Raw genomic sequence first — 24,128 nt, 5'->3', positions numbered from 1 at the left:
GAAACCCTAACCCTAGTTTAAAACCCTACTTTGAAACCCTAACCCTAGTTTAAAACCCTACTTTGAAACCCTAACCCTAGTTTAAACCCCTACTTTGAAACCCTAACCCTAGTTTAAACCATTACTTTGCAACCCTAACCCTAGTTTAAACCCCTACTTTGAAACCCTAATCCTAGTTTAAACCCCTACTTTGAATCCCTAACCCTAGTTTAGATCCCAACTTTGAAACCCTAACCCTAGTTTAAACCCCTACTTTGAAACCCTAACCCTACGTTAAACCCCTACTTTGAAACCCTAACCCTAGTTTAAACCCCTATTTTGAATCCCTAACCCTAGTTTAAACCCCTACTTTGAAACCCTAACCCTAGTTTAAAACCCTACTTTGAAACCCTAACCCTAGTTTAAAACCCTACTTTTAAACCCTAACCCTAGTTTAAACCATTACTTGGCAACCCTAAACCTAGTTTAAACCCCTACTTTGAAACCCTAACCCTAGTTTTAACCCCTACTTTGAATCCCTAACCCTAGTTTAGATCCCTACTTTGAAACCCTAACCCTAGTTTAAACCCCTACTTTGAAACACTTACCCTACTTTAAACCCCTACTTTGAAACCCTAACCCTAGTTTAAACCCCTACTTTGAATCCCTAACCCTAGTTTAAACCCCTACTTTTAAACCCTAACCCTAGTTGAAACCCCTACGTTGAAACCTTAACCCTAGTTTAAACCACTACTTGGAAACCCTAACCCTAGTTTAAACCCCTACTTTGAATCCCTAACCCTAGTTTAGATCCCTACTTTGAAACCCTAACCCTAGTTTAAACCCCTACTTTGAAACCCTAACCCTACTTTAAACCCCTACTTTGAAACACTTACCCTAGTTTAAAACCCTACTTTGAAACCCTAACCCTAGTTTGAAACCCTATCTCGTTTACACACCTACTTTGAAACCCTTACCCTAGTTTGAAACCCTACTTTGAAACCCTAACCCTAATTTGAAACCCTACTTTGAAACCCTAACCCTAGTTTAAACCCCCACTTTGACACCCTAACCCTAGTTTGAAACCCTTTTTTGGAACCCTAACCCTAGTTTAAACCCCTACTTTTAAACCCTAACCCTAGTTTAAACCCCTACTTTGAAACCTTAACCCTAGTTTAAACAACTACTTTGAAACCCTAACCCTAGTTTAAAACCCTACTTTGAAACCCTAACCCTAGTTTATCCCCTACTTTGAAAACCTAACCCTAGTTTACACCATTACTTTGCAACCCTAACCCTAGTTTACACCATTACTTTGCAACCCTAACCCTTGTTTAAACCCCTACTTTGAAACCCTAACCCTAGTTTAGATCCCTACTTTGAAACCCTAACCCTAGTTTAAACCCCTACTTTGAATCCCTAACCCTAGTTTAAACCCCTACTTTGAATCCCTAACCCTAGTTTAAACCACTACTTTGAAACCCTAACCCTAGTTTAAAACCCTACTTTGAAACCCTAACCCTAGTTTAAAACCCTACTTTGAAACCCTAACCCTAGTTTAAACCCCTACTTTGAAACCCTAACCCTAGTTTAAACCATTACTTTGCAACCCTAACCCTAGTTTAAACCCCTACTTTGAAACCCTAATCCTAGTTTAAACCCCTACTTTGAATCCCTAACCCTAGTTTAGATCCCAACTTTGAAACCCTAACCCTAGTTTAAACCCCTACTTTGAAACCCTAACCCTACGTTAAACCCCTACTTTGAAACCCTAACCCTAGTTTAAACCCCTATTTTGAATCCCTAACCCTAGTTTAAACCCCTACTTTGAAACCCTAACCCTAGTTTAAAACCCTACTTTGAAACCCTAACCCTAGTTTAAAACCCTACTTTTAAACCCTAACCCTAGTTTAAACCATTACTTGGCAACCCTAAACCTAGTTTAAACCCCTACTTTGAAACCCTAACCCTAGTTTTAACCCCTACTTTGAATCCCTAACCCTAGTTTAGATCCCTACTTTGAAACCCTAACCCTAGTTTAAACCCCTACTTTGAAACACTTACCCTACTTTAAACCCCTACTTTGAAACCCTAACCCTAGTTTAAACCCCTACTTTGAATCCCTAACCCTAGTTTAAACCCCTACTTTTAAACCCTAACCCTAGTTGAAACCCCTACGTTGAAACCTTAACCCTAGTTTAAACCACTACTTGGAAACCCTAACCCTAGTTTAAACCCCTACTTTGAATCCCTAACCCTAGTTTAGATCCCTACTTTGAAACCCTAACCCTAGTTTAAACCCCTACTTTGAAACCCTAACCCTAGTTTAAACCCCTACTTTGAAACCCTAACGCTAGTTTAAAAACCTACTTTGAAACCCTAACCCTAGTTTAAACCCCTACTTTGAAACCCTAACCCTAGTTTAAACCATTACTTTGCAACCCTAACCCTAGTTTAAACCCCTACTTTGAAACCCTAATCCTAGTTTAAACCCCTACTTTGAATCCCTAACCCTAGTTTAGATCCCAACTTTGAAACCCTAACCCTAGTTTAAACCCCTACTTTGAAACCCTAACCCTACGTTAAACCCCTACTTTGAAACCCTAACCCTAGTTTAAACCCCTATTTTGAATCCCTAACCCTAGTTTAAACCCCTACTTTGAAACCCTAACCCTAGTTTAAAACCCTACTTTGAAACCCTAACCCTAGTTTAAAACCCTACTTTTAAACCCTAACCCTAGTTTAAACCATTACTTGGCAACCCTAAACCTAGTTTAAACCCCTACTTTGAAACCCTAACCCTAGTTTTAACCCCGACTTTGAATCCCTAACCCTAGTTTACATCCCTACTTTGAAACCCTAACCCTAGTTTAAACCCCTACTTTGAAACACTTACCCTACTTTAAACCCCTACTTTGAAACCCTAACCCTAGTTTAAACCCCTACTTTGAATCCCTAACCCTAGTTTAAACCCCTACTTTTAAACCCTAACCCTAGTTGAAACCCCTACGTTGAAACCTTAACCCTAGTTTAAACCACTACTTGGAAACCCTAACCCTAGTTTAAACCCCTACTTTGAATCCCTAACCCTAGTTTAGATCCCTACTTTGAAACCCTAACCCTAGTTTAAACCCCTACTTTGAAACCCTAACCCTAGTTTAAACCCCTACTTTGAAACCCTAACGCTAGTTTAAAAACCTACTTTGAAACCCTAACCCTAGTTTAAACCCCTACTTTGAAACCCTAACCCTAGTTTGAAACCCTAACCCTAATTTAAACCTCTACTTTAGAACCCTAACCCTAGGTTAAACCCCTACTTTGAAACCCTAACCCTAGTTTAAACCCCTACTTTGAAACCCTAACCCTAGTTTAAACCCCTACTTTGAAACACTTACCCTAGTTTAAAACCCTACTTTGAAACCCTAACCCTAGTTTAAAACCCTACTTTAAAACCCTAACCCTAGTTTAAACCCCTACTTTGAAACACTTACCCTAGTTTAAAACCCTACTTTGAAACCCTAACCCTAGTTTGAAACCCTATCTCGTTTACACACCTACTTTGAAACCCTTACCCTAGTTTGAAACCCTACTTTGAAACCCTAACCCTAATTTGAAACCCTACTTTGAAACCCTAACCCTAGTTTAAACCCCCACTTTGAAACCCTAACCCTAGTTTGAAACCCTTTTTTGGAACCCTAACCCTAGTTTAAACCCCTACTTTTAAACCCTAACCCTAGTTTAAACCCCTACTTTGAAACCTTAACCCTAGTTTAAACAACTACTTTGAAACCCTAACCCTAGTTTAAAACCCTACTTTGAAACCCTAACCCTAGTTTAACCCCTACTTTGAAAACCTAACCCTAGTTTACACCATTACTTTGCAACCCTAACCCTAGTTTACACCATTACTTTTTAACCCTAACCCTTGTTTAAACCCCTACTTTGAAACCTTAACCCTAGTTTAGATCCCTACTTTGAAACCCTAACCCTAGTTTAAACCCCTACTTTGAATCCCTAACCCTAGTTTAAACCCCTACTTTGAATCCCTAACCCTAGTTTAAACCCCTACTTTGAATCCCTAACCCTAGTTTAAACCACTACTTTGAAACCCTAACCCTAGTTTAAAACCCTACTTTGAAACCCTAACCCTAGTTTAAAACCCTACTTTGAAACCCTAACCCTAGTTTAAACCCCTACTTTGAAACCCTAACCCTAGTTTAAACCATTACTTTGCAACCCTAACCCTAGTTTAAACCCCTACTTTGAAACCCTAATCCTAGTTTAAACCCCTACTTTGAATCCCTAACCCTAGTTTAGATCCCAACTTTGAAACCCTAACCCTAGTTTAAACCCCTACTTTGAAACCCTAACCCTACGTTAAACCCCTGCTTTGAAACCCTAACCCTAGTTTAAACCCCTATTTTGAATCCCTAACCCTAGTTTAAACCCCTACTTTGAAACCCTAACGCTAGTTTAAAACCCTACTTTGAAACCCTAACCCTAGTTTAAACCCCTACTTTTAAACCCTAACCCTAGTTTAAACCATTACTTGGCAACCCTAAACCTAGTTTAAACCCCTACTTTGAAACCCTAACCCTAGTTTTAACCCCTACTTTGAATCCCTAACCCTAGTTTAGATCCCTACTTTGAAACCCTAACCCTAGTTTAAACCCCTACTTTGAAACACTTACCCTACTTTAAACCCCTACTTTGAAACCCTAACCCTAGTTTAAACCCCTACTTTGAATCCCTAACCCTAGTTTAAACCCCTACTTTTAAACCCTAACCCTAGTTGAAACCCCTACGTTGAAACCTTAACCCTAGTTTAAACCACTACTTGGAAACCCTAACCCTAGTTTAAACCCCTACTTTGAATCCCTAACCCTAGTTTAGATCCCTACTTTGAAACCCTAACCCTAGTTTAAACCCCTACTTTGAAACCCTAACCCTACTTTAAACCGCTACTTTGAAACCCTAACCCTAGTTTAAACCCCTACTTTGAATCCCTAACCCTAGTTTAAATCCCTACTTTGAAACCCTAACCCTAGTTTAAACCCCTACTTTGAAACCCTAACGCTAGTTTAAAAACCTACTTTGAAACCCTAACCCTAGTTTAAACCCCTACTTTGAAACCCTAACCCTAGTTTGAAACCCTAACCCTAATTTAAACCCCTACTTTAGAACCCTAACCCTAGGTTAAACCCCTACTTTGAAACCCTAACCTTAGTTTAAAATCCTACTTTGAAACCTTAACCTTAGTTTAAACCCCTACTTTGAAACACTAACCCTAGTTTAAAACCCTACTTTGAAACCCTAACCCTAGTGTAAAACCCTACTTTGAAACCCTAACCCCAGTTTAAAACCCTACTTTGAAACCCTAACCCTAGTTTAGATCCCTACTTTGAAACCCTAACCCTAGTTTAAACCCCTACTTTGAATCCCTAACCCTAGTTTAAACCCCTACTTTGAATCCCTAACCCTAGTTTAAACCCCTACTTTGAATCCCTAACCCTAGTTTAAACCACTACTTTGAAACCCTAACCCTAGTTTAAAACCCTACTTTGAAACACTAACCCTAGTTTAAAACCCTCCTTTGAAACCCTAACCCTAGTTTAAACCCCTACTTTGAAACCCTAACCCTAGTTTAAACCATTACTTTGCAACCCTAACCCTAGTTTAAACCCCTACTTTGAAACCCTAATCCTAGTTTAAACCCCTACTTTGAATCCCTAACCCTAGTTTAGATCCCAACTTTGAAACCCTAACCCTAGTTTAAACCCCTACTTAAAAACCCTAACCCTACGTTAAACCCCTGCTTTGAAACCCTAACCCTAGTTTAAACCCCTATTTTGAATCCCTAACCCTAGTTTAAACCCCTACTTTGAAACCCTAACGCTAGTTTAAAACCCTACTTTGAAACCCTAACCCTAGTTTAAACCCCTACTTTTAAACCCTAACCCTAGTTTAAACCATTACTTGGCAACCCTAAACCTAGTTTAAACCCCTACTTTGAAACCCTAACCCTAGTTTTAACCCCTACTTTGAATCCCTAACCCTAGTTTAGATCCCTACTTTGAAACCCTAACCCTAGTTTAAACCCCTACTTTGAAACACTTACCCTACTTTAAACCCCTACTTTGAAACCCTAACCCTAGTTTAAACCCCTACTTTGAATCCCTAACCCTAGTTTAAACCCCTGCTTTTAAACCCTAACCCTAGTTGAAACCCCTACGTTGAAACCTTAACCCTAGTTTAAACCACTACTTGGAAACCCTAACCCTAGTTTAAACCCCTACTTTGAATACCTAACCCTAGTTTAGATCCCTACTTTGAAACCCTAACCCTAGTTTAAACCCCTACTTTGAAACCCTAACCCTACTTTAAACCGCTACTTTGAAACCCTAACCCTAGTTTAAACCCCTACTTTGAAACCCTAACGCTAGTTTAAAAACCTACTTTGAAACCCTAACCCTAGTTTAAACCCCTACTTTGAAACCCTAACCCTAGTTTGAAACCCTAACCCTAATTTAAACCCCTACTTTAGAACCCTAACCCTAGGTTAAACCCCTACTTTGAAACCCTAACCTTAGTTTAAAATCCTACTTTGAAACCTTAACCTTAGTTTAAACCCCTACTTTGAAACACTAACCCTAGTTTAAACCCCTACTTTGAAACCCTAACCCTAGTGTAAAACCCTACTTTGAAACCCTAACCCCAGTTTAAAACCCTACTTTGAAACCCTAACCCCAGGTTTAAACCCCTTCTTTGAAACGCTAACCCTAGTTTAAAACCCTACTTTGAAACCCTAACCCTAGTTTAAAACCCTACTTTGAAACCTTAACTCTAGTTTGAAACCCTAACCCTAGTTTGAAACCCTAACCCTAGTTTAAACCCCTACTTTGAAACCCTAACCCTAGTTTAAGCCCCTACTTTGAAACCTTAACCATAGTTTAAAACCCTACTTTGAAACCCTAACTCGAGTTTAAACCCCTACTTAAGAACCCTAACCCTAGGTTAAAACCCTACTTTGAAACCCTTACCCTAGTTTAAACCCCTACTTTAAAACCCTAATCCTAGTTTAAAACCCTACTTTGAAACCCTAACCCTAGTTTAAACCCCAACTTTGAAACCCTAACCATAGTTTAAAACCCTATTTTGAAACCCTAACCCTAGTTTAAACCCCTACTTTGAAACCCTAACCCTAGTTTAAGCCCCTACTTTGAAACCTTAACCATAGTTTAAAACCCCACTTTGAAACCCTAACTCGAGTTTAAACCCCTACTTAAGAACCCTAACCCTAGGTTAAAACCCTACTTTGAAACCCTAACCCTAGTTTAAACCCCTACTTTAAAACACTAACCCTAGTTTAAACCCCTACTTTGAAACCCTAACCCTACTTTAAACCCCTACTTTGAAACCCTAACCCTAGTTTAAACCCCTAATTTGAAAACCCTAACCCTAGTTTAAAACCCTACTTTGAAACCCTAACCCTCTTTTAAAACCCTACTTTGAAACCCTAACCCTAGTTTGAAAACCCAACCCTAGTTTAAACCCCTACTTTGAAACCCTAACCCTAGTTTAAACCCCTACTTTGAAACCCTAACCCTAGTTTAAACCCCTACTTTGAAACCCTAACCCTAGTTTAAGCCCCTACTTTGAAACCTTAACCATAGTTTAAAACCCTACTTTGAAACCCTAACTCGAGTTTTAACCCCTACTTAAGAACCCTAATCCTAGTTTAAAACCCTACTTTGAAACCCTAACCCTAGTTTAAGCCCCTACTTTGAAACACTAACCATAGTTTAAAACCCTACTTTGAAACCCTAACTCGAGTTTTACCCTAGGTTAAAACCCTACTTTGAAACCCTAACCATAGTTTAAACCCCTACTTTAAAACCCTAATCCTAGTTTAAAACCCTACTTTGAAACCCTAACCCTAGTTTAAGCCCCTACTTTGAAACCTTAACCATAGTTTAAAACCCTACTTTGAAACCCTAACTCGAAATTAAACCCCTACTTAAGAACCCTAACCTTAGGTTAAAACCCTACTTTGAAACCCTAACCCTAGTTTAAACCCCTACTTTAAAACCCTAATCCTAGTTTAAAACCCTACTTTGAAACCCTAACCCTAGTTTAAACCCCTACTTTGAAACCCTAACCATAGTTTAAAACCCTACTTTGAAACCCTAACCCTAGTTTGAAACCCTAACCCTAGTTTAAACCCCTACTTTGAATCCCTAACCCTAGTTTAAACCCCTACTTTGAAACCCTAACCCTAGTTTAAAACCCTACCTTGAAACTCTAACCCTAGTTTGAAAACCTAACCCTAGTTTAAACCCCTACTTTGAAACCCTAACCCTAGTTTAAACCCCTACTTTGAAACCCTAACCCTAGTTTAAATCCCTACTTTGAAACCCTAACCCTAGTTTAAAACCCTACTTTGAAACCCTAACCCTACTTTGAAACCCTAACCCTAGTTTAAGCCCCTACTTTGAAACCTTAACCATAGTTTAAAACCCTACTTTGAAACCCTAACTCGAGTTTAAACCCCTACTTAAGAACCCTAACCCTCGGTTAAAACCCTACTTTGAAACCCTAACCCTAGTTTAAACCCCTACTTTGAAACCCTAACCCTAGTTTAAACCCCTACTTTGAAACCCTAACCATAGTTTAAAACCCTACTTTGAAACCCTAACCCTAGTTTGAAACCCTAACCCTAGTTTAAACCCCTACTTTGAAACCCTAACCATAGTTTAAAACCCTACTTTGAAACCCTAACCCTAGTTTAAACCCCTACTTTGAAACCCTAACCATAGTTTAAAAACCTACTTTGAAACCCTAACCCTAGTTTGAAACCCTAACCCTAGTTTAAACACCTAGTTTGAAACCCTAACCCTAGTTTAAACACCTACTTTGAAACATTAACCCTAGTTTAAACCCCTACTTTGAAACCCTAACCCTACTTTAAACCCATACTTTGAAACCCTAACCCTAGTTTAAACCCCTACTTTGAAACCCTAACCCTACTTTAAACCCCTACTTTGAAACCCTAACCCTACTTTAAACCCCTACTTTGAAACCCTAACCCTAGTTTAAACCCCTACTTTGAAACCCTAACCCTAGTTTAAAACCCTACTTTTAAACCCTAACCCTAGTTTAAACCCCTACGTTGAAATCTTAACCCTAGTTTAAACCACTACTTTGAAACCCTAACCCTAGTTTAAAACCCTACTTTGGAACCCTTACCCTAGTTTAAACCCCTACTTTGAAACCCTAACCCTAGTTTAAACCCCTACTTTGAAACCCTAACCATAGTTTAAAAACCTACTTTGAAACCCTAACCCTAGTTTGAAACCCTAACCCTAGTTTAAACACCTAGTTTGAAACCCTAACCCTAGTTTAAACACCTACTTTGAAACATTAACCCTAGTTTAAACCCCTACTTTGAAACCCTAACCCTACTTTAAACCCATACTTTGAAACCCTAACCCTAGTTTAAACCCCTACTTTGAAACCCTAACCCTAGTTTAAAACCCTACTTTGAAACCCTAACCCTACTTTAAACCCCTACTTTGAAACCCTAACCCTAGTTTAAACCCCTACTTTGAAACCCTAACCCTAGTTTAAAACCCTACTTTTAAACCCTAACCCTAGTTTAAACCCCTACGTTGAAATCTTAACCCTAGTTTAAACCACTACTTTGAAACCCTAACCCTAGTTTAAAACCCTACTTTGGAACCCTTACCCTAGTTTAAACCCCTACTTTGAAACCCTAACCCTAGTTTAAACCCCTACTTTAGAACCCTAATCCTAGTTTAAACCCCTACTTTGAAACCCTAACCCTAGTTTAAACCCCTACTTTGAATCCCTAACCCTAGTTTAAACCCTTACTTTGAAACCCTAACCCTAGTTTAAACCCCTACTTTGAATCCCTAACCCTAGTTTAAACCCCTACTTTTAAACCCTAACCCTAGTTGAAACCCCTACTTTGAAACCCTAACCATAGTTTAAAACCCTACTTTGAAACCCTAACCTTACTTTAAACCCCTACTTTGAAACCCTAACCCTACTTTAAACCCCTACTTTGAAACCCTAACCCTAGTTTAAACCCCTACTTTGAATCCCTAACCCTAGTTTAAACCCCTACTTTGAAACCCTAATCCTAGTTTAAACCCCTACTTTGAAACCCAAACCCTAATTTAAACCCCTACTTTGAAACCCTAACCCTAGTTTAAACCCCTACTTTGAAACCCTAACCCTAGTTTAAACCCCTACTTTGAAACCCTAACCCTAGTTTGAAACCCTAACCCTAATTTAAACCCCTACTTTGAAACCCTAACCCTAGTTTAAACCCCTACTTTGAAACCCTAACCTTAGTTTAAAATCCTATTTGAAACCTTAACCTTAGTTTAAACCCCTACTTTGAAACCCTAACCCTAGTTTAAAACCCAACTTTGAAACCCATAACCCTAGTTCAAACCCCTACTTTGAAACCTTAACCCTAGTGTAAAACCCTACTTTGAAACCCTAACCCTTATTTAAACCCTACTTTGAAACCCTAACCCTAGTTTAAACCCCTACTTTGAAACTCTAACCCTAGTTTAAACCACTACTTTGAAACCCTAACCCTAGTTTAAAACCCTACTTTGAAACCCTAACCCTAGTTTAAACCCCTACTTTGAAACCCTAACCCTAGTTTAAAACCCTATTTTGAAACCCTAACCCTAGTTTAAAACCCTACTTTGAAACCTTAACTCTAGTTTGAAACCCTAACCCTAGTTTAAACCCCTACTTTGAAACCCTAACCCTAGTTTAAGCCCCTTCTTTGAAACCTTAACCCTAGTTTAAAACCCTAATTTGAAACCCTAACCCGAGTTTAAACCCCTATTTAAGAACCCTAACCCTAGGTTAAAACCCTACTTTGAAACCCTAACCCTAATTTAAACCCCTACTTTAAAACCCTAACCCTAGTTTAAAACCCTACTTTGAAACCCTAACCCTAGTTTAAACCCCTACTTTGAAACCCTAACCCTAGTTTAAAACCCTACTTTTAAACCCTAACCCTAGTTTAAACCCCTACGTTGAAATCTTAACCCTAGTTTAAACCACTACTTTGAAACCCTAACCCTAGTTTAAACCCCTACTTTGAAACCCTAACCCTAGTTTAAACCCCTACTTTGAAACCCTAACCATAGTTTAAAACCCTACTTTGAAACCCTAACCCTAGTTTGAAACCCTAACCCTAGTTTAAACCCCTACTTTGAAACCCTAACCATAGTTTAAAACCCTACTTTGAAACCCTAACCCTAGTTTAAACCCCTACTTTGAAACCCTAACCATAGTTTAAAAACCTACTTTGAAACCCTAACCCTAGTTTGAAACCCTAACCCTAGTTTAAACACCTAGTTTGAAACCCTAACCCTAGTTTAAACACCTACTTTGAAACATTAACCCTAGTTTAAACCCCTACTTTGAAACCCTAACCCTACTTTAAACCCATACTTTGAAACCCTAACCCTAGTTTAAACCCCTACTTTGAAACCCTAACCCTACTTTAAACCCCTACTTTGAAACCCTAACCCTACTTTAAACCCCTACTTTGAAACCCTAACCCTAGTTTAAACCCCTACTTTGAAACCCTAACCCTAGTTTAAAACCCTACTTTTAAACCCTAACCCTAGTTTAAACCCCTACGTTGAAATCTTAACCCTAGTTTAAACCACTACTTTGAAACCCTAACCCTAGTTTAAAACCCTACTTTGGAACCCTTACCCTAGTTTAAACCCCTACTTTGAAACCCTAACCCTAGTTTAAACCCCTACTTTGAAACCCTAACCATAGTTTAAAAACCTACTTTGAAACCCTAACCCTAGTTTGAAACCCTAACCCTAGTTTAAACACCTAGTTTGAAACCCTAACCCTAGTTTAAACACCTACTTTGAAACATTAACCCTAGTTTAAACCCCTACTTTGAAACCCTAACCCTACTTTAAACCCATACTTTGAAACTCTAACCCTAGTTTAAACCCCTACTTTGAAACCCTAACCCTAGTTTAAAACCCTACTTTGAAACCCTAACCCTACTTTAAACCCCTACTTTGAAACCCTAACCCTAGTTTAAACCCCTACTTTGAATCCCTAACCCTAGTTTAAACCCCTACTTTTAAACCCTAACCCTAGTTTAAAACCCTACTTTTAAACCCTAACCCTAGTTGAAACCCCTACGTTGAAATCTTAACCCTAGTTTAAACCACTACTTTGAAACCCTAACCCTAGTTTAAAACCCTACTTTGGAACCCTTACCCTAGTTTAAACCCCTACATTGAAACCCTAACCCTAGTTTAAACCCCTACTTTAGAACCCTAATCCTAGTTTAAACCCCTACTTTGAAACCCTAACCCGAGTTTAAACCCCTACTTTGAATCCCTAACCCTAGTTTAAACCCTTACTTTGAAACCCTAACCCTAGTTTAAACCCCTACTTTGAATCCCTAACCCTAGTTTAAACCCCTACTTTTAAACCCTAACCCTAGTTGAAACCCCTACTTTGAAACCCTAACCATAGTTTAAAACCCTACTTTGAAACCCTAACCTTACTTTAAACCCCTACTTTGAAACCCTAACCCTACTTTAAACCCCTACTTTGAAACCCTAACCCTAGTTTAAACCCCTACTTTGAATCCCTAACCCTAATTTAAACCCCTACTTTGAAACCCTAATCCTAGTTTAAACCCCTACTTTGAAACCCAAACCCTAATTTAAACCCCTACTTTGAAACCCTAACCCTAGTTTAAACCCCTACTTTGAAACCCTAACCCTAGTTTAAACCCCTACTTTGAAACCCTAACCCTAGTTTGAAACCCTAACCCTAATTTAAACCCCTACTTTGAAACCCTAACCCTAGTTTAAACCCCTACTTTGAAACCCTAACCTTAGTTTAAAATCCTATTTGAAACCTTAACCTTAGTTTAAACCCCTACTTTGAAACCCTAACCCAAGTTTAAAACCCTACTTTGAAAACCATAACCCTAGTTCAAACCCCTACTTTGAAACCTTAACCCTAGTTTAAAACCCTACTTTGAAACCCTAACCCTTATTTAAACCCTACTTTGAAACCCTAACCCTAGTTTAAACCCCTACTTTGAAACTCTAACCCTAGTTTAAACCACTACTTTGAAACCCTAACCCTAGTTTAAAACCCTACTTTGAAACCCTAACCCTAGTTTAAACCCCTACTTTGAAACCCTAACCCTAGTTTAAAACCCTATTTTGAAACCCTAACCCTAGTTTAAAACCCTACTTTGAAACCTTAACTCTAGTTTGAAACCCTAACCCTAGTTTAAACCCCTACTTTGAAACCCTAACCCTAGTTTAAGCCCCTTCTTTGAAACCTTAACCCTAGTTTAAAACCCTAATTTGAAACCCTAACCCGAGTTTAAACCCCTATTTAAGAACCCTAACCCTAGGTTAAAACCCTACTTTGAAACCCTAACCCTAATTTAAACCCCTACTTTAAAACCCTAACCCTAGTTTAAAACCCTACTTTGAAACCCTAACCCTAGTTTAAACCCCTACTTTGAAACCCTAACCCTAGTTTAAAACCCTACTTTTAAACCCTAACCCTAGTTTAAACCCCTACGTTGAAATCTTAACCCTAGTTTAAACCACTACTTTGAAACCCTAACCCTAGTTTAAAACCCTACTTTGGAACCCTTACCCTAGTTTAAACCCCTACTTTGAAACCCTAACCCTAGTTTAAACCCCTACTTTAGAACCCTAATCCTAGTTTAAACCCCTACTTTGAAACCCTAACCCTAGGTTAAAACCCTACTTTGAAACCCTAACCCTAATTTAAACCCCTACTTTAAAACCCTAACCCTAGTTTAAAACCCTACTTTGAAACCCTAACCCTAGTTTAAACCCCTACTTTGAAACCCTAACCCTAGTTTAAAACCCTACTTTTAAACCCTAACCCTAGTTTAAACCCCTACGTTGAAATCTTAACCCTAGTTTAAACCACTACTTTGAAACCCTAACCCTAGTTTAAACCCCTACTTTGAAACCCTAACCCTAGTTTAAACCCCTACTTTGAAACCCTAACCATAGTTTAAAACCCTACTTTGAAACCCTAACCCTAGTTTGAAACCCTAACCCTAGTTTAAACCCCTACTTTGAAACCCTAACCATAGTTTAAAACCCTACTTTGAAACCCTAACCCTAGTTTAAACCCCTACTTTGAAACCCTAACCATAGTTTAAAAACCTACTTTGAAACCCTAACCCTAGTTTGAAACCCTAACCCTAGTTTAAACACCTAGTTTGAAACCCTAACCCTAGTTTAAACACCTACTTTGAAACATTAACCCTAGTTTAAACCCCTACTTTGAAACCCTAACCCTACTTTAAACCCATACTTTGAAACCCTAACCCTAGTTTAAACCCCTACTTTGAAACCCTAACCCTACTTTAAACCCCTACTTTGAAACCCTAACCCTACTTTAAACCCCTACTTTGAAACCCTAACCCTAGTTTAAACCCCTACTTTGAAACCCTAACCCTAGTTTAAAACCCTACTTTTAAACCCTAACCCTAGTTTAAACCCCTACGTTGAAATCTTAACCCTAGTTTAAACCACTACTTTGAAACCCTAACCCTAGTTTAAAACCCTACTTTGGAACCCTTACCCTAGTTTAAACCCCTACTTTGAAACCCTAACCCTAGTTTAAACCCCTACTTTGAAACCCTAACCATAGTTTAAAAACCTACTTTGAAACCCTAACCCTAGTTTGAAACCCTAACCCTAGTTTAAACACCTAGTTTGAAACCCTAACCCTAGTTTAAACACCTACTTTGAAACATTAACCCTAGTTTAAACCCCTACTTTGAAACCCTAACCCTACTTTAAACCCATACTTTGAAACTCTAACCCTAGTTTAAACCCCTACTTTGAAACCCTAACCCTAGTTTAAAACCCTACTTTGAAACCCTAACCCTACTTTAAACCCCTACTTTGAAACCCTAACCCTAGTTTAAACCCCTACTTTGAAACCCTAACCCTAGTTTAAAACCCTACTTTTAAACCCTAACCCTAGTTGAAACCCCTACGTTGAAATCTTAACCCTAGTTTAAACCACTACTTTGAAACCCTAACCCTAGTTTAAAACCCTACTTTGGAACCCTTACCCTAGTTTAAACCCCTACATTGAAACCCTAACCCTAGTTTAAACCCCTACTTTAGAACCCTAATCCTAGTTTAAACCCCTACTTTGAAACCCTAACCCGAGTTTAAACCCCTACTTTGAATCCCTAACCCTAGTTTAAACCCTTACTTTGAAACCCTAACCCTAGTTTAAACCCCTACTTTGAATCCCTAACCCTAGTTTAAACCCCTACTTTTAAACCCTAACCCTAGTTGAAACCCCTACTTTGAAACCCTAACCCTAGTTTAAACCCCTACTTTGAATCCCTAACCCTAATTTAAACCCCTACTTTGAAACCCTAACCCTAGTTTGAAACCCTAACCCTAATTTAAACCCCTACTTTGAAACCCTAACCCTAGTTTAAACCCCTACTTTGAAACCCTAACCTTAGTTTAAAATCCTATTTGAAACCTTAACCTTAGTTTAAACCCCTACTTTGAAACCCTAACCCTAGTTTAAAACCCTACTTTGAAAACCATAACCCTAGTTCAAACCCCTACTTTGAAACCTTAACCCTAGTTTAAAACCCTACTTTGAAACCCTAACCCTTATTTAAACCCTACTTTGAAACCCTAACCCTAGTTTAAACCCCTACTTTGAAACTCTAACCCTAGTTTAAACCACTACTTTGAAACCCTAACCCTAGTTTAAAACCCTACTTTGAAACCCTAACCCTAGTTTAAACCCCTACTTTGAAACCCTAACCCTAGTTTAAAACCCTATTTTGAAACCCTAACCCTAGTTTAAAACCCTACTTTGAAACCTTAACTCTAGTTTGAAACCCTAACCCTAGTTTAAACCCCTACTTTGAAACCCTAACCCTAGTTTAAGCCCCTTCTTTGAAACCTTAACCCTAGTTTAAAACCCTAATTTGAAACCCTAACCCGAGTTTAAACCCCTATTTAAGAACCCTAACCCTAGGTTAAAACCCTACTTTGAAACCCTAACCCTAATTTAAACCCCTACTTTAAAACCCTAACCCTAGTTTAAAACCCTACTTTGAAACCCTAACCCTAGTTTAAACCCCTACTTTGAAACCCTAACCCTAGTTTAAAACCCTACTTTTAAACCCTAACCCTAGTTTAAACCCCTACGTTGAAATCTTAACCCTAGTTTAAACCACTACTTTGAAACCCTAACCCTAGTTTAAAACCCTACTTTGGAACCCTTACCCTAGTTTAAACCCCTACTTTGAAACCCTAACCCTAGTTTAAACCCCTACTTTAGAACCCTAATCCTAGTTTAAACCCCTACTTTGAAACCCTAACCCTAGTTTAAACCCCTACTTTGAATCCCTAACCCTAGTTTAAACCCTTACTTTGAAACCCTAACCCTAGTTTAAACCCCTACTTTGAATCCCTAAACCTAGTTTAAACCCCTACTTTTAAACCCTAACCCTAGTTGAAACCCCTACTTTGAAACCCTAACCATAGTTTAAAACCCTACTTTGAAACCCTAACCTTACTTTAAACCCCTACTTTGAAACCCTAACCCTACTTTAAACCCCTACTTTGAAACCCTAACCCTAGTTTAAACCCCTACTTTGAATCCCTAACCCTAGTTTAAACCCCTACTTTGAAACCCTAATCCTAGTTTAAACCCCTACTTTGAAACCCAAACCCTAATTTAAACCCCTACTTTGAAACCCTAACCCTAGTTTAAACCCCTACTTTGAAACCCTAACCCTAGTTTAAACCCCTACTTTGAAACCCTAACCCTAGTTTGAAACCCTAACCCTAATTTAAACCCCTACTTTGAAACCCTAAACCTAGTTTAAACCCCTACTTTGAAACCCTAACCTTAGTTTAAAATCCTATTTGAAACCTTAACCTTAGTTTAAACCCCTACTTTGAAACCCTAACCCTAGTTTAAAACCCTACTTTGAAACCCATAACCCTAGTTCAAACCCCTACTTTGAAACCTTAACCCTAGTGTAAAACCCTACTTTGAAACCCTAACCCTTATTTAAACCCTACTTTGAAACCCTAACCCTAGTTTAAACCCCTACTTTGAAACTCTAACCCTAGTTTAAACCACTACTTTGAAACCCTAACCCTAGTTTAAAACCCTACTTTGAAACCCTAACCCTAGTTTAAACCCCTACTTTGAAACCCTAACCCTAGTTTAAAACCCTATTTTGAAACCCTAACCCTAGTTTAAAACCCTACTTTGAAACCTTAACTCTAGTTTGAAACCCTAACCCTAGTTTAAACCCCTACTTTGAAACCCTAACCCTAGTTTAAGCCCCTTCTTTGAAACCTTAACCCTAGTTTAAAACCCTAATTTGAAACCCTAACCCGAGTTTAAACCCCTATTTAAGAACCCTAACCCTAGGTTAAAACCCTACTTTGAAACCCTAACCCTAATTTAAACCCCTACTTTAAAACCCTAACCCTAGTTTAAAACCCTACTTTGAAACCCTAACCCTAGTTTAAACCCCTACTTTGAAACCCAAACCATAGTTTAAAACCCTATTTTGAAACCCTAACCCGAGTTTAAGAACCCTAACCCTAGGTTAAAACCCTACTTTGAAACCCTAACCCTAGTTTAAACACCTACTTTGAAACACTAACCCTAGTTTAAACCCCTACTTTGAAACCCTAACCCTACTTTAAACCCCTACTTTGAAACCCTAACCCTAGTTTAAACCCCTACTTTGAATCCCTAACCCTAGTTTAAACCCCTACTTTGAAACCCTAACCCTAGTTTAAAACCCTACCTTGAAACCCTAACCCTAGTTTGAAAACCTAACCCTAGTTTAAACCCCTACTTTGAAACCCTAACCCTAGTTTAAACCCCTACTTTGAAACCCTAACCCTAGTTTAAAACCCTACTTTGAAACCCTAACCCTAGTTTGAAAACCTTACCCTAGTTTAAACCCCTACTTTGAAACCCTAACCCTAGTTTAAACCCCTACTTTGAAACCCTAACCCTAGTTTAAACCCTTACTTTGAAGCCCTAACCCGAGTTTAAACCCCTATTTTGAAAACCTAACCCTAGTTTAAACCACTACTTGGAAACCCTAACCCTAGTTTAAACCCCTACTTTGAATCCCTAACCCTAGTTTAGATCCCTACTTTGAAACCCTAACCCTAGTTTAAACCCCTACTTTGAAACCCTAACCCTGCTTTAAACCGCTACTTTGAAACCCTAACCCTAGTTTAAACCCCTACTTTGAATCCCTAACCCTAGTTTAAACCCCTACTTTGAAACCCAAATCCTAGTTTAAACCCCTACTTTGAAACCCAAACCCTAATTTAAATCCCTACTTTGAAACCCTAACCCTAGTTTAAACCCCTACTTTGAAACCCTAACGCTAGTTTAAAAACCTACTTTGAAACCCTAACCCTAGTTTAAACCCCTACTTTGAAACCCTAACCCTAGTTTGAAACCCTAACCCTAATTTAAACCCCTACTTTAGAACCCTAACCCTAGGTTAAACCCCTACTTTGAAACCCTAACCTTAGTTTAAAATCCTACTTTGAAACCCTAACCCTAGTTTAAACCCCTACTTTGAAACCCTAACCCTAGTTTAAAACCCTACTTTGAATCCCTAACCCTAGTTTAAAACCCTACTTTGAAACCTTAACTCTAGTTTGAAACCCTAACCCTAGTTTGAAACCCTAACCCTAGTTTAAACCCCTACTTTGAATCCCTAACCCTAGTTTAAAACCCTACTTTGAAACCTTAACCATAGTTTAAAACCCTACTTTGAAACCCTAACTCGAGTTTAAACCCCTACTTAAGAACCCTAACCCTAGGTTAAAACCCTACTTTGAAACCCTAACCCTAGTTTAAACCCCTACTTTAAAACCCTAATCCTAGTTTAAAACCCTACTTTGAAACCCTAACCCTAGTTTAAACCCCAACTTTGAAACCCTAACCATAGTTTAAAACCCTATTTTGAAACCCTAACCCTAGTTTGAAACCCTAACCCTAGTTTAAACACCTACTTTGAAACACTAACCCTAGTTTAAACCCCTACTTTGAAACCCTAACCCTACTTTAAACCCCTACTTTGAAACCCTAACCCTAGTTTAAACCCCTAATTTGAAAACCCTAACCCTAGTTTAAACCCCTACTTTGAAACCGTAACCCTAGTTTAAAACCCTACTTTGTAACCCTAACCCTAGTTTGAAAAACCCAACCCTAGTTTAAACCCCTACTTTGAAACCCTAACCCTAGTTTAAACCCCTACTTTGAAACCCTAACCCTAGTTTAAGCCCCTACTTTGAAACCTTAACCATAGTTTAAAACCCTACTTTGAAACCCTAACTCGAGTTTAAACCCCTACTTAAGAACCCTAATCCTAGTTTAAAACCCTACTTTGAAACCCTAACCCTAGTTTAAGCCCCTACTTTGAAACCTTAACCATAGTTTAAAACCCTACTTTGAAACCCTAACTCGAGTTTTACCCTAGGTTAAAACCCTACTTTGAAACCCTAACCCTAGTTTAAACCCCTACTTTAAAACCCTAATCCTAGTTTAAAACCCTACTTTGAAACCCTAACCCTAGTTTAAGCCCCTACTTTGAAACCTTAACCATAGTTTAAAACCCTACTTTGAAACCCTAACTCGAGTTTAAACCCCTACTTAAGAACCCTAACCTTAGGTTAAAACCCTACTTTGAAACCCTAACCCTAGTTTAAACCCCTACTTTGAAACCCTAACCATAGTTTAAAACCCTACTTTGAAACCCTAACCCTAGTTTGAAACCCTAACCCTAGTTTAAACACCTACTTTGAAACACCAGCCCTAGTTTAAACCCCTACTTTGAAACCCTAACCCTACTTTAAACCCCTACTTTGAAACCCTAACCTAGTTTAAACCCCTACTTTGAATCCCTAACCCTAGTTTAAACCCCTACTTTGAAACCCTAACCTTAGTTTAAAACCCTACCTTGAAACCCTAACCCTAGTTTGAAAACCTAACCCTAGTTTAAACCCCTACTTTGAAACCCTAACCCTAGTTTAAACCTCTACTTTGAAACCCTAACCCTAGTTTAAATCCCTACTTTGAAACCCTAACCCTAGTTTAAAACCCTACCTTGAAACCCTAACCCTACTTTGAAACCCTAACCCTAGTTTAAGCCCCTGCTTTGAAACCTTAACCATAGTTTAAAACCCTACTTTGAAACCCTAACTCGAGTTTAAACCCCTACTTAAGAACCCTAACCCTTGGTTAAAACCCTACTTTGAAACCCTAACCCTAGTTTAAACCCCTACTTTGAAACCCTAACCCTAGTTTAAACCCCTACTTTGAAACCCTAACCATAGTTTAAAACCCTACTTTGAAACCCTAACCCTAGTTTGAAACCCTAACCCTAGTTTAAACCCCTACTTTGAAACCCTAACCATAGTTTAAAACCCTACTTTGAAACCCTAACCCTAGTTTAAACCCCTACTTTGAAACCCTAACCATAGTTTAAAAACCTACTTTGAAACCCTAACCCTAGTTTGAAACCCTAACCCTAGTTTAAACACCTAGTTTGAAACCCTAACCCTAGTTTAAACACCTACTTTGAAACATTAACCCTAGTTTAAACCCCTACTTTGAAACCCTAACCCTACTTTAAACCCATACTTTGAAACCCTAACCCTAGTTTAAACCCCTACTTTGAAACCCTAACCCTAGTTTAAAACCCTACTTTGAAACCCTAACCCTACTTTAAACCCCTACTTTGAAACCCTAACCCTAGTTTAAACCCCTACTTTGAAACCCTAACCCTAGTTTAAAACCCTACTTTTAAACCCTAACCCTAGTTTAAACCCCTACGTTGAAATCTTAACCCTAGTTTAAACCACTACTTTGAAACCCTAACCCTAGTTTAAACCCCTACTTTAGAACCCTAACCCTAGTTTAAACCCCTACTTTGAAACCCTAACCCTAGTTTAAACCCCTACTTTGAAACCCTAACCCTAGTTTAAACCCTTACTTTGAAACCCTAACCCTAGTTTAAACCCCTACTTTGAATCCCTAACCCTAGTTTAAACCCCTACTTTTAAACCCTAACCCTAGTTGAAACCCCTACTTTGAAACCCTAACCATAGTTTAAAACCCTACTTTGAAACCCTAACCTTACTTTAAACCCCTACTTTGAAACCCTAACCCTACTTTAAACCCCTACTTTGAAACCCTAACCCTAGTTTAAACCCCTACTTTGAATCCCTAACCCTAGTTTAAACCCCTACTTTGAAACCCTAATCCTAGTTTAAACCCCTACTTTGAAACCCAAACCCTAATTTAAACCCCTACTTTGAAACCCTAACCCTAGTTTAAACCCCTACTTTGAAACCCTAACCCTAGTTTAAACCCCTACTTTGAAACCCTAACCCTAGTTTGAAACCCTAACCCTAATTTAAACCCCTACTTTGAAACCCTAACCCTAGTTTAAACCCCTACTTTGAAACCCTAACCTTAGTTTAAAATCCTATTTGAAACCTTAACCTTAGTTTAAACCCCTACTTTGAAACCCTAACCCTAGTTTAAAACCCTACTTTGAAACCCATAACCCTAGTTCAAACCCCTACTTTGAAACCTTAACCCTAGTGTAAAACCCTACTTTGAAACCCTAACCCTTATTTAAACCCTACTTTGAAACCCTAACCCTAGTTTAAACCCCTACTTTGAAACTCTAACCCTAGTTTAAACCACTACTTTGAAACCCTAACCATAGTTTAAAACCCTAATTTGAAACCCTAACCCGAGTTTAAACCCCTATTTAAGAACCCTAACCCTAGGTTAAAACCCTACTTTGAAACCCTAACCCTAATTTAAACCCCTACTTTAAAACCCTAACCCTAGTTTAAAACCCTACTTTGAAACCCTAACCCTAGTTTAAACCCCTACTTTGAAACCCAAACCATAGTTTAAAACCCTATTTTGAAACCTTAACCCGAGTTTAAACCCCTACTTAAGAACCCTAACCCTAGGTTAAAACCCTACTTTGAAACCCTAACCCTAGTTTAAACACCTACTTTGAAACACTAACCCTAGTTTAAACCCCTACTTTGAAACCCTAACCCTACTTTAAACCCCTACTTTGAAACCCTAACCCTAGTTTAAACCCCTACTTTGAATCCCTAACCCTAGTTTAAACCCCTACTTTGAAACCCTAACCCTAGTTTAAAACCCTACCTTGAAACCCTAACCCTAGTTTGAAAACCTAACCCTAGTTTAAACCCCTACTTTGAAACCCTAACCCTAGTTTAAACCCCTACTTTGAAACCCTAACCCTAGTTTAAAACCCTACTTTGAAACCCTAACCCTAGTTTGAAAACCTTACCCTAGTTTAAACCCCTACTTTGAAACCCTAACCCTAGTTTAAACCCCTACTTTGAAACCCTAACCCTAGTTTAAACCCTTACTTTGAAACCCTAACCCGAGTTTAAACCCCTATTTTGAAACCCTAACCCGAGTTTAAACCCCTATTTTGAAACCCTAACCCTAATTTAAACCCCTACTTTGAAACCCTAATCCTAGTTTAAACCCCTACTTTGAAACCCTAACCCTAGTTTAAACCCCTTCTTTGAAACCCTAACCCTAGTTTGAAACCCTAACCCTAATTTAAACCCCTACTTTAGAACCCTAACCCTAGGTTAAACCCCTACTTTGAAACCCTAACCTTAGTTTAAAATCCTACTTTGAAACCTGAACCCTAGTTTAAACCCCTACTTTGAAACCCTAACCCTAGTTTGAAACCCTAACCCTAATTTAAACCCCTACTTTAGAACCCTAACCCTAGGTTAAACCCCTACTTTGAAACCCTAACCTTAGTTTAAAATCCTACTTTGAAACCTGAACCCTAGTTTAAACCCCTACTTTGAAACCCTAACCCTAGTTTAAAACCCTACTTTGAAACCCTATTCCTAGTTTAAAACCAGACTTTGAAACCCTAACCCTAGATTAAACCATTACATTGCAACCCTAACCCTAGTTTAAACCCTTATTTTGAAACCCTAACCCTAGTTTAAACCCCTACTTTGAATCCCTAACCCTAGTTTAGATCCCTACTTTGAAACCCTAACCCTAGTTTAAACCCCTACTTTGAAACCCTAACCCTAAGTTAAACCCCTACTTTGAAACCCTTACCCTAGTTTAAACCCCTACTTTGAATCCCTAACCCTAGTTTAAACCCCTACTTTGAAAACCTAACCCTATTTTAAAACCCTACTTTGAAACCCTAACCCTTGTTTGAAAACCTAACCCTAGTTTAAACCCCTACTTTGAAACCTTAACCCTAGTTTAAACCCCTACTTTGAAAACCTAACCCTAGTTTAAACCCCTATTTTGTAACCCTATTCCTAGTTTAAAACCCTACTTTGAAACCCTAACCCTAGTTTGAAACCCTAACCCTAGTTTAAACACCTACTTTGAAACACTAACCCTAGTTTAAACCCCTACTTTGAAACCCTAACCTTAGTTTAAGCCCCTACTTTGAAACCTTAACCATAGTTTAAAACCCTACTTTGAAACCCTAACTCGAGTTTAAACCCCTACTTAAGAACCCTAACCCTAGGTTAAAACCCTACTTTGAAACCCTAACCCTAGTTTAAACCCCTACTTTAAAACCCTAACTCTAGTTTAAAACCCTACTTTGAAACCCTAACCCTAGTTTAAACCCCTACTTTGAAACCCTAACCATAGTTTAAAACCCTACTTTGAAACCCTAACCCTAGTTTGAAACCCTAACCCTAGTTTAAACACCTACTTTGAAACACTAACCCTAGTTTAAACCCCTACTTTGAAACCCTAACCCTACTTTAAACCCCTACTTTGAAACCCTAACCCTAGTTTAAACCCCTACTTTGAATCCCTAACCCTAGTTTAAACCCCTACTTTGAAACCCTAGCCTAGTTTAAAACCCTTTCTTGAAACCCTAACCCTAGTTTGAAAACCTAACCCTAGTTTAAACCCCTACTTTGAAACCCTAACCCTAGTTTAAACCCCTA

This window comes from Leptonotus elevatus, chromosome 22, assembly GCF_054856555.1.
Source record: "Leptonotus elevatus isolate MCC_2025b chromosome 22, RoL_Lele_1.0, whole genome shotgun sequence".
Classification (NCBI taxonomy): Eukaryota; Metazoa; Chordata; class Actinopteri; order Syngnathiformes; family Syngnathidae; genus Leptonotus; species Leptonotus elevatus.
This window is presented reverse-complemented; position numbering follows the sequence as displayed.